This window comes from Engraulis encrasicolus, chromosome 7 (assembly GCF_034702125.1).
Source record: "Engraulis encrasicolus isolate BLACKSEA-1 chromosome 7, IST_EnEncr_1.0, whole genome shotgun sequence".
NCBI classification, from domain to species: Eukaryota; Metazoa; Chordata; class Actinopteri; order Clupeiformes; family Engraulidae; genus Engraulis; species Engraulis encrasicolus.
The window spans coordinates 17,141,994-17,150,475 of NC_085863.1; the positions used below are offsets into that span (position 1 = coordinate 17,141,994).

Consider the following 8,482-nt stretch of genomic DNA (forward strand, 5'->3'; position numbering starts at 1 on the left):
CTATTGATTTGGAAAGGTATGTCCTTGTGTTGTTGCATTAGTTCACTGTGTGGATGGAATATGTATTAGTGTCTTAGTTACCATTGTTTTAGTATGTAAATCCCTTCTCAATGCTCAGGCTGCAGTGAACTGGTAGGCTCCAATTCCAAAAAATAAGTCCTCTTTTGGTATATTTTTATCATGTATTGCATCACATCGGACTAGGATGTAGACACATAATTAGGGTGCGTAACAGGTCTAACCTTGCTTACATGATCAAGCTTGTTATATACCTCATTAAGGATGATTTACAGTTGAGGCCGTATATTAAAAAGCACATTTACCAGTTTTCATCTTCCGACTCTGATGAAACTGACCCTGTGACTCCTTGGTGGTCCCCTTATTACAGGTCAGGTATTTTTATTCACCCCCATGTGTTGATGTCTTTGCAGTGCTGTTGTTAATATTTAAGAAGGGGAACTGCTTACTTTTAAGCAGTTACAGCTGCCCCTTCTACACGCTGTGCTGTGCAGTTGGAAAGCAGCCAAGTCAAATTAATGATCCCCAGTGGAGTACTGTAAGAGACTGCATGCTGGACATTTTAGGCACTGGTGTCCTACTCTCAGCATGTGTGCTGACCAGGGTCGTAGGTAGCAGCAAAATGTGGGCCCTAGAGTGAACTCCAATGGACCACCCCCCAGCCATATATCTACATGAGTGTTTCTCAACGCGGGCGGTACAGCCCCACAGGGGGCATTGGGGAGGTCTAGGGGGGCGTTAGGAAGGTTACAGCTGAGAGGAGGAAGGGCTTAGTTGCCATTGGGGGGGCATTAGTCCGTGTACTTTTTTAATACTAAGGGGGGCGTTGGCAGGCTTATGATGAGGTCAAGGGGGTGTTGGGAGGCTTATGACGAGGTCCAGGGGACATTTATTAAAAAGAAGGTTGAGAACCACTGATCTACATAAATCAGACACTGTGTAGGCCTGGGCCCCCTATTGGGACCTGGTGACTCAGTCACTCTTTGCCCTCCCTGTATGACACTCCTGGTGTTGACTTGTTTCCTGTTGACCTGCTTATTTGCATTCTTTCTTTTTTTAAAGATATTTTTGGGCTTTTTCACTTTTATTAAGTATACGGGACAGTTGATAGAGACCGGAAAATGAGTGGGGAGAGAGAGGGGTGAATGATTCGCAAAGGACCTCAGGTTGTTGGAATCGAACCCGGGTCGCTGGCGTAATGGTATGACGTCTTAGCTTATTGAGTCACCACATCCCCCATAATGCTATTCTTACAGTTTTTCTCAATTGGTTTTGTACATTTCTCACAACAGAATAATGATTCTCAAAAGTCTTTGTTCAATTGTGACTTCCTGGTGTTACCTGTGCACATGGTCAAATCAGTTTCTCATTGTTTTCGGCATATAGCAAATGCTCTCGTCCACCATGCCATGGCTGTGTACAATTCTCAGTGATTTCGTACATTATCAATTGCTTTTGTCATATCACTCAAAAAGCTTTGTCACTGAATGCATGAAACTATCTCAATCTTATCTGATCAATGTAATATAAAACTGAATTTACAACATTTCCCATCCAATCTAAACAACATTTCGCTTCAGAAAAGATCCTCAAGAGTGTACTATTCAATTGACAACATGAGAAATTGATTTGACTAGCTTGTCCATACACTATGACACAATGACTAACCATTCTGCTGGCACTGATACGTTCATTGACACAAAAACTTGGTTTTTGAAAGACAAATAAGGGTTTTGAGCAAGAGACTCGGTTTTGCAGGTTATCCACCGTATTTTGCCATTTGTTAAAGCTGTTTTGAGAATGAATATTATGTTTTGCAAATTGCGAGAGAGATTCGAGAAATGTACAAAACCAATTGAGAAATACTGTAATGAAGTGTCTTTCCCAAAGTTTCCCACATGCAACTAGTGTGTCATTGGACAGAGAAAAACTGAAGTGTCACAAAGAGACGCAAAGAGAGTTGTTATTTTTTCCCTCTTATGCTTTTTTTTTTTGATCGTCCTTATTGAATGTCTAGATCAATACGTCCAGTCTGCTGCCTTTTGAAAATCTATCGCCCTCCTCCTGAAAACCAAAGAAGCTGCAGAGAGAGAGATAGGGGGCAGAGAATCGAGTAAAGCCTACCTCCTTTCCTTCCTTTCTCTTGGGTGTCACGACATCAAGACATGTCTGACCATAGAGGTAGAAAATAACACTAGAGAGGACACAGCAATTTGCGACAGCACTGGGAAATGGCAGCTGGAGCTTCCCAACTTCCGTAAGTAGTGTAGGCAATGCAAGTCAATGGAGAACACGCCCACCCCTGTCAAGAAATTGACTAAAACTGTGTAAATATGAAGAAACACTTTAATCAAAGACCAGATTTGAAATGTCAGGCTAAATATTTACTTAAATCTTATGAGTCGATAACATACATTTAAAAATCAAATAATATATTTTATGAACATAGTTGGTAACACACTTCAACTATTGTCCTTGTATAGTGTATTGATGGACATTTTCACATGATTAAGCCATTTTTGACAGAGGTGAGCCTCGTTCTCCGTTAATTTCCATTTCTCTGATCTACCTACAGATAATGGCTGCTACAGATTGCCGTAAAAAGGGGGGCGGGGTCCTCTCTAGTGTTATTTTCTACCTCTATGTGTCTGAGATTGTTATTATTACATTACACTTAGCTGACACTTTCATTTAATCGAAGCGACTTAGAGTTATTATTTTTCCAGGGTTAAGTGCCTTGCTCAAGGGCACTTCAGCCATGGATGGAGATGTAGGGAGAGGTCAAGGGGGATTCGAACCTGCAACCCCTGGATTGAAAGACCAACTCTCTAACCACTAGGTCATGGTTGCCCCATTGTCTTTACTGCATCCAGTACATGAAGAGATGGTGAGTGATTGCTGTCTGAGTAACTGTGAAATAGAAATGTGTTGATGTGTCTGTCTGTCTGACTGTCTCCCTCTGTCTGACTTTCTCTCTCTCTCTCTCTCTCTCTCTCTCTCTCTCTCTCTCTCTCTCTCTCTCTCTCTGACTCTCTCAACATATGCACGCACGCACACACACACGCACGCATACACACAGACACGCACACACACAGACGCACGCACACATACACAGACATGCATGTACACAAACACACACACATGCATGCACGCCTGTACGCACGCACGTACGCACACACTCACACACACACACACACATTGCACAACACGGACAGGCTTCAAGAAAAATCTATACAGTATATTTTTGCCCAGCTCCAGTGCTGGGTTCCCATCGGTGAGTAACAACCATCATGACCTTTACTGTTGGAGGCAGTTTGAGCTCCTCAGTGGGACAAACCTGTGTGTTGTGTCGATCCGACATTGCTTTTTAAAAAAAATATATATATATTTTAGGGTTTTTTTTGTCTTTATTCCTTACAAGACAGAGGAGAGATAGGAAATTAGTGGGGAGCGAGGGGGAAGGATCTGCAAATGACTCGGGCCGGAATCAACCTATATGAGAGAAGGGAGTATTATATTAATTGGAGGGGTAGAGAGGAAGAGGAAATGGAATGCAGGAGGAAGAGGAAGAGGGGACAGAGAGAGAGAAAGGGGAAGAGAGAGAGAGAGAGAGAGAGAGAGCGATAGAGAGAGACAGAGAGAGAGACAGCTCTCTTGAGCTGAGAACTGTGTTGAAATCACTCATGTGAAACTTGACCTTCAAGCCCATATCACCCTCATTTGCACTGACTGGCTCTCAACAGCTCATATGACATTGAAATGTAAAAAAAAATGAAAGCCGTCACTCTGACACTATTTCAAAACATGCTCTACTTTACATTCACCCCTAGCTTGTCCAGGCCCTTAAAGTCAGACAGGGCCAACAGAGATCTAAAGCAATCCACTTGAATTTCCACCACCTATCTCATAGTGCAGACGTGGGGTTGGATGGTTTGGGCTGTCCTGGAGGAGGGAAGGGCATCAGCCAAAGAAAGCTCTGGGAAAGGGCATCAGCCAAAGAAGTAAACAGAGATGTACCAAGTAGAGATAGAAGTGCAGTATACTTATTATGTAACTACAACACCAGTAGCATGGTATTACACATGCCACATATCCTTTAAAGGTGCACTGTGCAATATTCTTAAGCAGTACTTCAGCATACTTACCACCACCATCAAATTACAAGCATTCATTATGACTGGGAAAATTACACTATTTGTACATAAACAGTTGGATCCTCTCCATGTCTGCCATTTTGAATTTACAGAAATATATTTTCCACATCCCTCTCCCTCATCGCTCTCTCTGTAACCTCATCCCTCTCTCCGTATCCATATCCCTCTCTCATCTCTCTCTCTGTATCCATATCCCTCACTCATCTCTCTCTCTGTATCCATATCCCTCTCTCATCCATCCACATCCCTCTCCCTCATCCCTCTCTCCGTATCCATATCCCTCTCTTTCCCTCTGGCCGCCCTGCTCTGCTCTGCTCTGCTCTGCGGGCCAGCGAGCGAGCCTCATATATATGGACGTCTGTGTAAATGTCATGTCATGATTGGTAGCTCTTCCCACACTGTACTGGCGGATTAGGGATGAAATATTGACTTCCATCCGTGACAGCTGTAGGGGAGAGTGGATAAAGACCACCAAGACCAGTAGCACTGCTGGCGGACAGTGTTGCCAGATGTGTCTGATCAAATCCAGCCCAAAAGGTTCTTAAAACTAGATTTCGCCCAATTTCAAGAAATTGCATTGACCTCTATGGATATAAAACTGCAGAAAAAAATGCCAAATAGCCAATTTTTGCCGTTTTTCCCCTACAGATGGCCATCCCAAGCAGCCGAAAACCGCCCAATCTGGCAACACTGCTGGCAGAGGCGCTGCTTTGGTGGTGTACTCTAATGGACACATATATGGGGAAACACGTGTAAGAGGAGAAGGGAAGAGAATTCTTGAAGGTGAGTTTCCTTCTGCAAAAACCAACACCAGAAATGTCTGTATTACATGTGGATATGATGTCACTAGTCGTATGCAGATACTACACAGACATACACAGAAGACTGACAATCAGGTGTGATTTGTCGAAAAAAGGTTAACAGGTTTGAAGCAATACACATGGAGTTGCATTAAAAAAGAGAATAACATAGACAGTGAGTAGAACGGGCCGCCCTACAAATTGCACTCGCCACGGACGAAGGCATACAAGCCTACCACAGACGAATCAGATGTTATCAGATATTAGAGGATACAACACAGAGGGTAGCCTGGTAAACCAGCGCCACCTGCTGGACGCTGAAAATTTTTCAGCTGCGGGTGGGTCTGGTATCGAACAACTATTCATTTTGAATCTTGCCCTGAATCTGGCAAGATGGCAACTAAACCAATCACAACGCAGAGATGTGTTTTGAATCAACGCGGGCGGGGCAGAGGGTTCTGGGGCGGGGTTTTGAGGGAGTGACGACATAGCAGTGAGACGCTGGGCAGTGGAGGAAGCACAACAAGAAAGATGGCGGCGGCAATGGAACAGCGCTCGTTTGATTCTGCATTGGCATCAGTTTTGGAAGAATTAGACTTGGGGTTTTCGTTAAAACGTGAGCAAGAGGAGGCTCTACGTTCATTCATTTTTAAGAAGGGCGTTTTCGCCGTGTTACCGACAGGCTATGGCAAAAGTGATGGGGCTCTTTGAAAACCCGATGGTAGTACCGGTAGTAGTCTCGCCCTTGTTAGCCCTAATGGTAGACCAGGCGAAGGAGGCGAGCAATTTTGGACTCACTGCCATGCAACTGGGCGTCGATAACCCAGCAAACATAAAAATGTGTCGTCAGTGCCAGTTGGTCTTCGGAGCAGTCAGGAGGCATGGCTTTTGCTGAACGCGACGTGTTGTCTTCCAAGACAAGGTCCTCGGAGTGGACGAGGTTCACCTCATATAATGGTAAGTGGCATGCTCTTAACAACGTCAGGGTGTGTGTAAAGTATATCCCTAAAAGATGACGGCAATGATTTGGTAAACGCTTCACCCTGTTGCCATTGTAACAGATGAACTGTCGCCCCGGACGTCTCCCTTTTTAATCTCAGTTTACAGTCTTTAATGTTGACTATCTAAACAAAGTCTGTGGTCGCAAGATTGAAGTTTACATGGACGTTGTGTGAGATTAACGTGGGGCTGATTGACTGGGGATGACAGATAAACGGCTGTGTACGGCGGCTAGAGGTTAAATTTTACACTTTGGAAATTAGTACACTGCACTTCGACGAGACCAGCATCGCGTCGCACTAAAATAACATCGATGTTATGGAGCTAATAGTGCCATACCGGTGGAGTGATCTACACTAGAATCACACTGATACCGTGTATTCAGACAGTTAATACACCGAGTAAACCAAAGAAAACACTTCTGAGAATCATTCTTGTGCGTGATTGTATTCTCAAACACTTCAGTGCGGTGAGCATTCCGAGAAACCATCCCCAGTCAATCGAGCCCCACGATGATCTCTCACAACGCACTTGCTCAATTATGTTGAATTAATTGTTCCGTTGATGTGGAAATAACACTAAGAAGCTAGTTTATATGGACTTAATTGCTTTGTGATTGAAGAATAACGTACTGATTTTCCACAGGGGGAAACGTGACAAAGGGAAGGCCTTCAGGTATTTTTTTTGGCAAGCTAGGAGAACACATCTGACAGACAAAAAGGTTTCATCAAAGACACACAGACGGGTAAGCTAGTTCTATCATCTGTGGAAAGATGTCTTGGTTGTACTTTATCATAGCCAAATGTTGTGTTTGAGTTAAGGACTGTTCCCCACCCCATCTGAGTTATTGAGGGGGTCTGTGTTAACAATATCCAGCAGTCTATTAGGCCTACAATCTGTTGTCACAAGTTAACACACTGATTGTAATAGGTAGTGTGAATGTTAATGAGGATCATGTCTGTGTGCTTGATCTTAACAATATGCAACTGTACCAGTTCACCAGCGAAAATATAGGCTACTGTTTGTCTGCCAGCTACATTCTTTTTTTTTCTTTTGTGCAAGCTCCTGAAGTAAAGGACCTACACAGGACCTTCATATCAAGGACATTGACTGTGTGGATCTCGAGGTGCAGTTACCCAAAAGTTGCTACCCACGGAATACCAGGTTTTGAGGGATCCTGCCAGAGCAGAGAATCAACAGTAAGTCATATCTTAACTTCACACAAATACACATACAAGGGTGTGCCCAACACACATGTACTTTATAATATATTATTTAAATTGAGGAATACATATTGGCCTGGTTCAGTCAAGTGGAGTTGTTGTCTGTTTCAAGCTACAGGTGTTTGCAAGGCAATTTATTATTTGTCGAAATAAAGGCAAATTTCATACATGTGTGTGACCATTCATCTTGCCACCTGTATTATTTTGTAGTAGGAAGGCAGAAGTCTTATGGCAGTGTGATGCTACAGTAATGCTTACAGTAATTTAAAGAGTATAGTTTACCTTCCTTAAAGCAATGTTGGGATATATGCCTTGCTCAAGGGCACTTTAGGCATGGATGGAGGTGTATGCAGTGGTCAGAGATTTGAGTCAGCAACCCTAGTCTGATCTTAAGACCACCTCACTAATCATTATGCCACACTGCCCACCATGTTAACAAACTACAATATCAAGCCCCCCTTTGCCGGTATTCATGACTCATGAATTTTTCTGTTTGATTTGTTGTTATTGACAGGATACATTGAAGAGGAGACTCCGACATGACCGCCGGCATCTTGTGTTATTCACCCCCACCACTTGTAATACTGAATGCCTGAATTGTTGTTTGCTGCTCAGACTTTGTCAACAGATATGGTCTTCGACATGTTACCCTTAGGTGTGGAAACAGATTGTGACAGTCCAGCAAAATGAGCCAGACAGATAGTAACACTGAAAAAGGACAACGTTGTTCCCATGGCCTCCCACTGCAGAAGACTACAGACGCTCAGTAAAGCACAAACAGCTGTTCCTCTTGTACTTAATAATTTAGTCAGCTGGATTCTAGGTGCCACTAAGGAGCCAACAGAGGATAATTTTGTCAACATTTCAATGGCATACATTAAAAGGGCAGCCTGTAATTGTTTGCCTTGCCTCCATCTTCCTTCCCACCAAGGGGTTGTAGACCGATGCCCTAGTCCTCCTGTTTAGGTACAACCATGCAGTTAGGCCAGTCTATTGAAGCATATACTTATGACTGTTTGTATGTGTTGTGTATCTAGTAATGGATAAATTACCACATGAATAACTGCATATTCATTATATTGATAATTATAATGGCTTCCATTATTGATTAAAAAAGGGATCTACCACCACTTGCATTATTGTTTTGTTATAAATGAAGCACTGTTAGGAATCCAGGAATACGGATGCCGAGGCACTCAAGGTTGCATTTTTTTTTCCCTTTTTTATTTGGCTACAATGCCTCGGCATCTGTCTTCCTGGACCAAGTTTGAGAGCCCCTACACTGATG

The 8,482-nt window shown here is 43.2% G+C and overlaps 1 long non-coding RNA gene across 1 annotated transcript; it reads left to right on the plus strand.

Annotated features, from left to right (window-relative positions):
- Positions 1–6,668: 6,668 nt before the first annotated feature.
- LOC134452012 (uncharacterized) lies at positions 6,669–8,025 on the plus strand. Its single transcript, XR_010035332.1, has 3 exons — positions 6,669–6,716; positions 7,034–7,170; positions 7,709–8,025. It is a non-coding gene; the product is annotated as an uncharacterized LOC134452012 (long non-coding RNA).
- Positions 8,026–8,482: the final 457 nt, after the last annotated feature.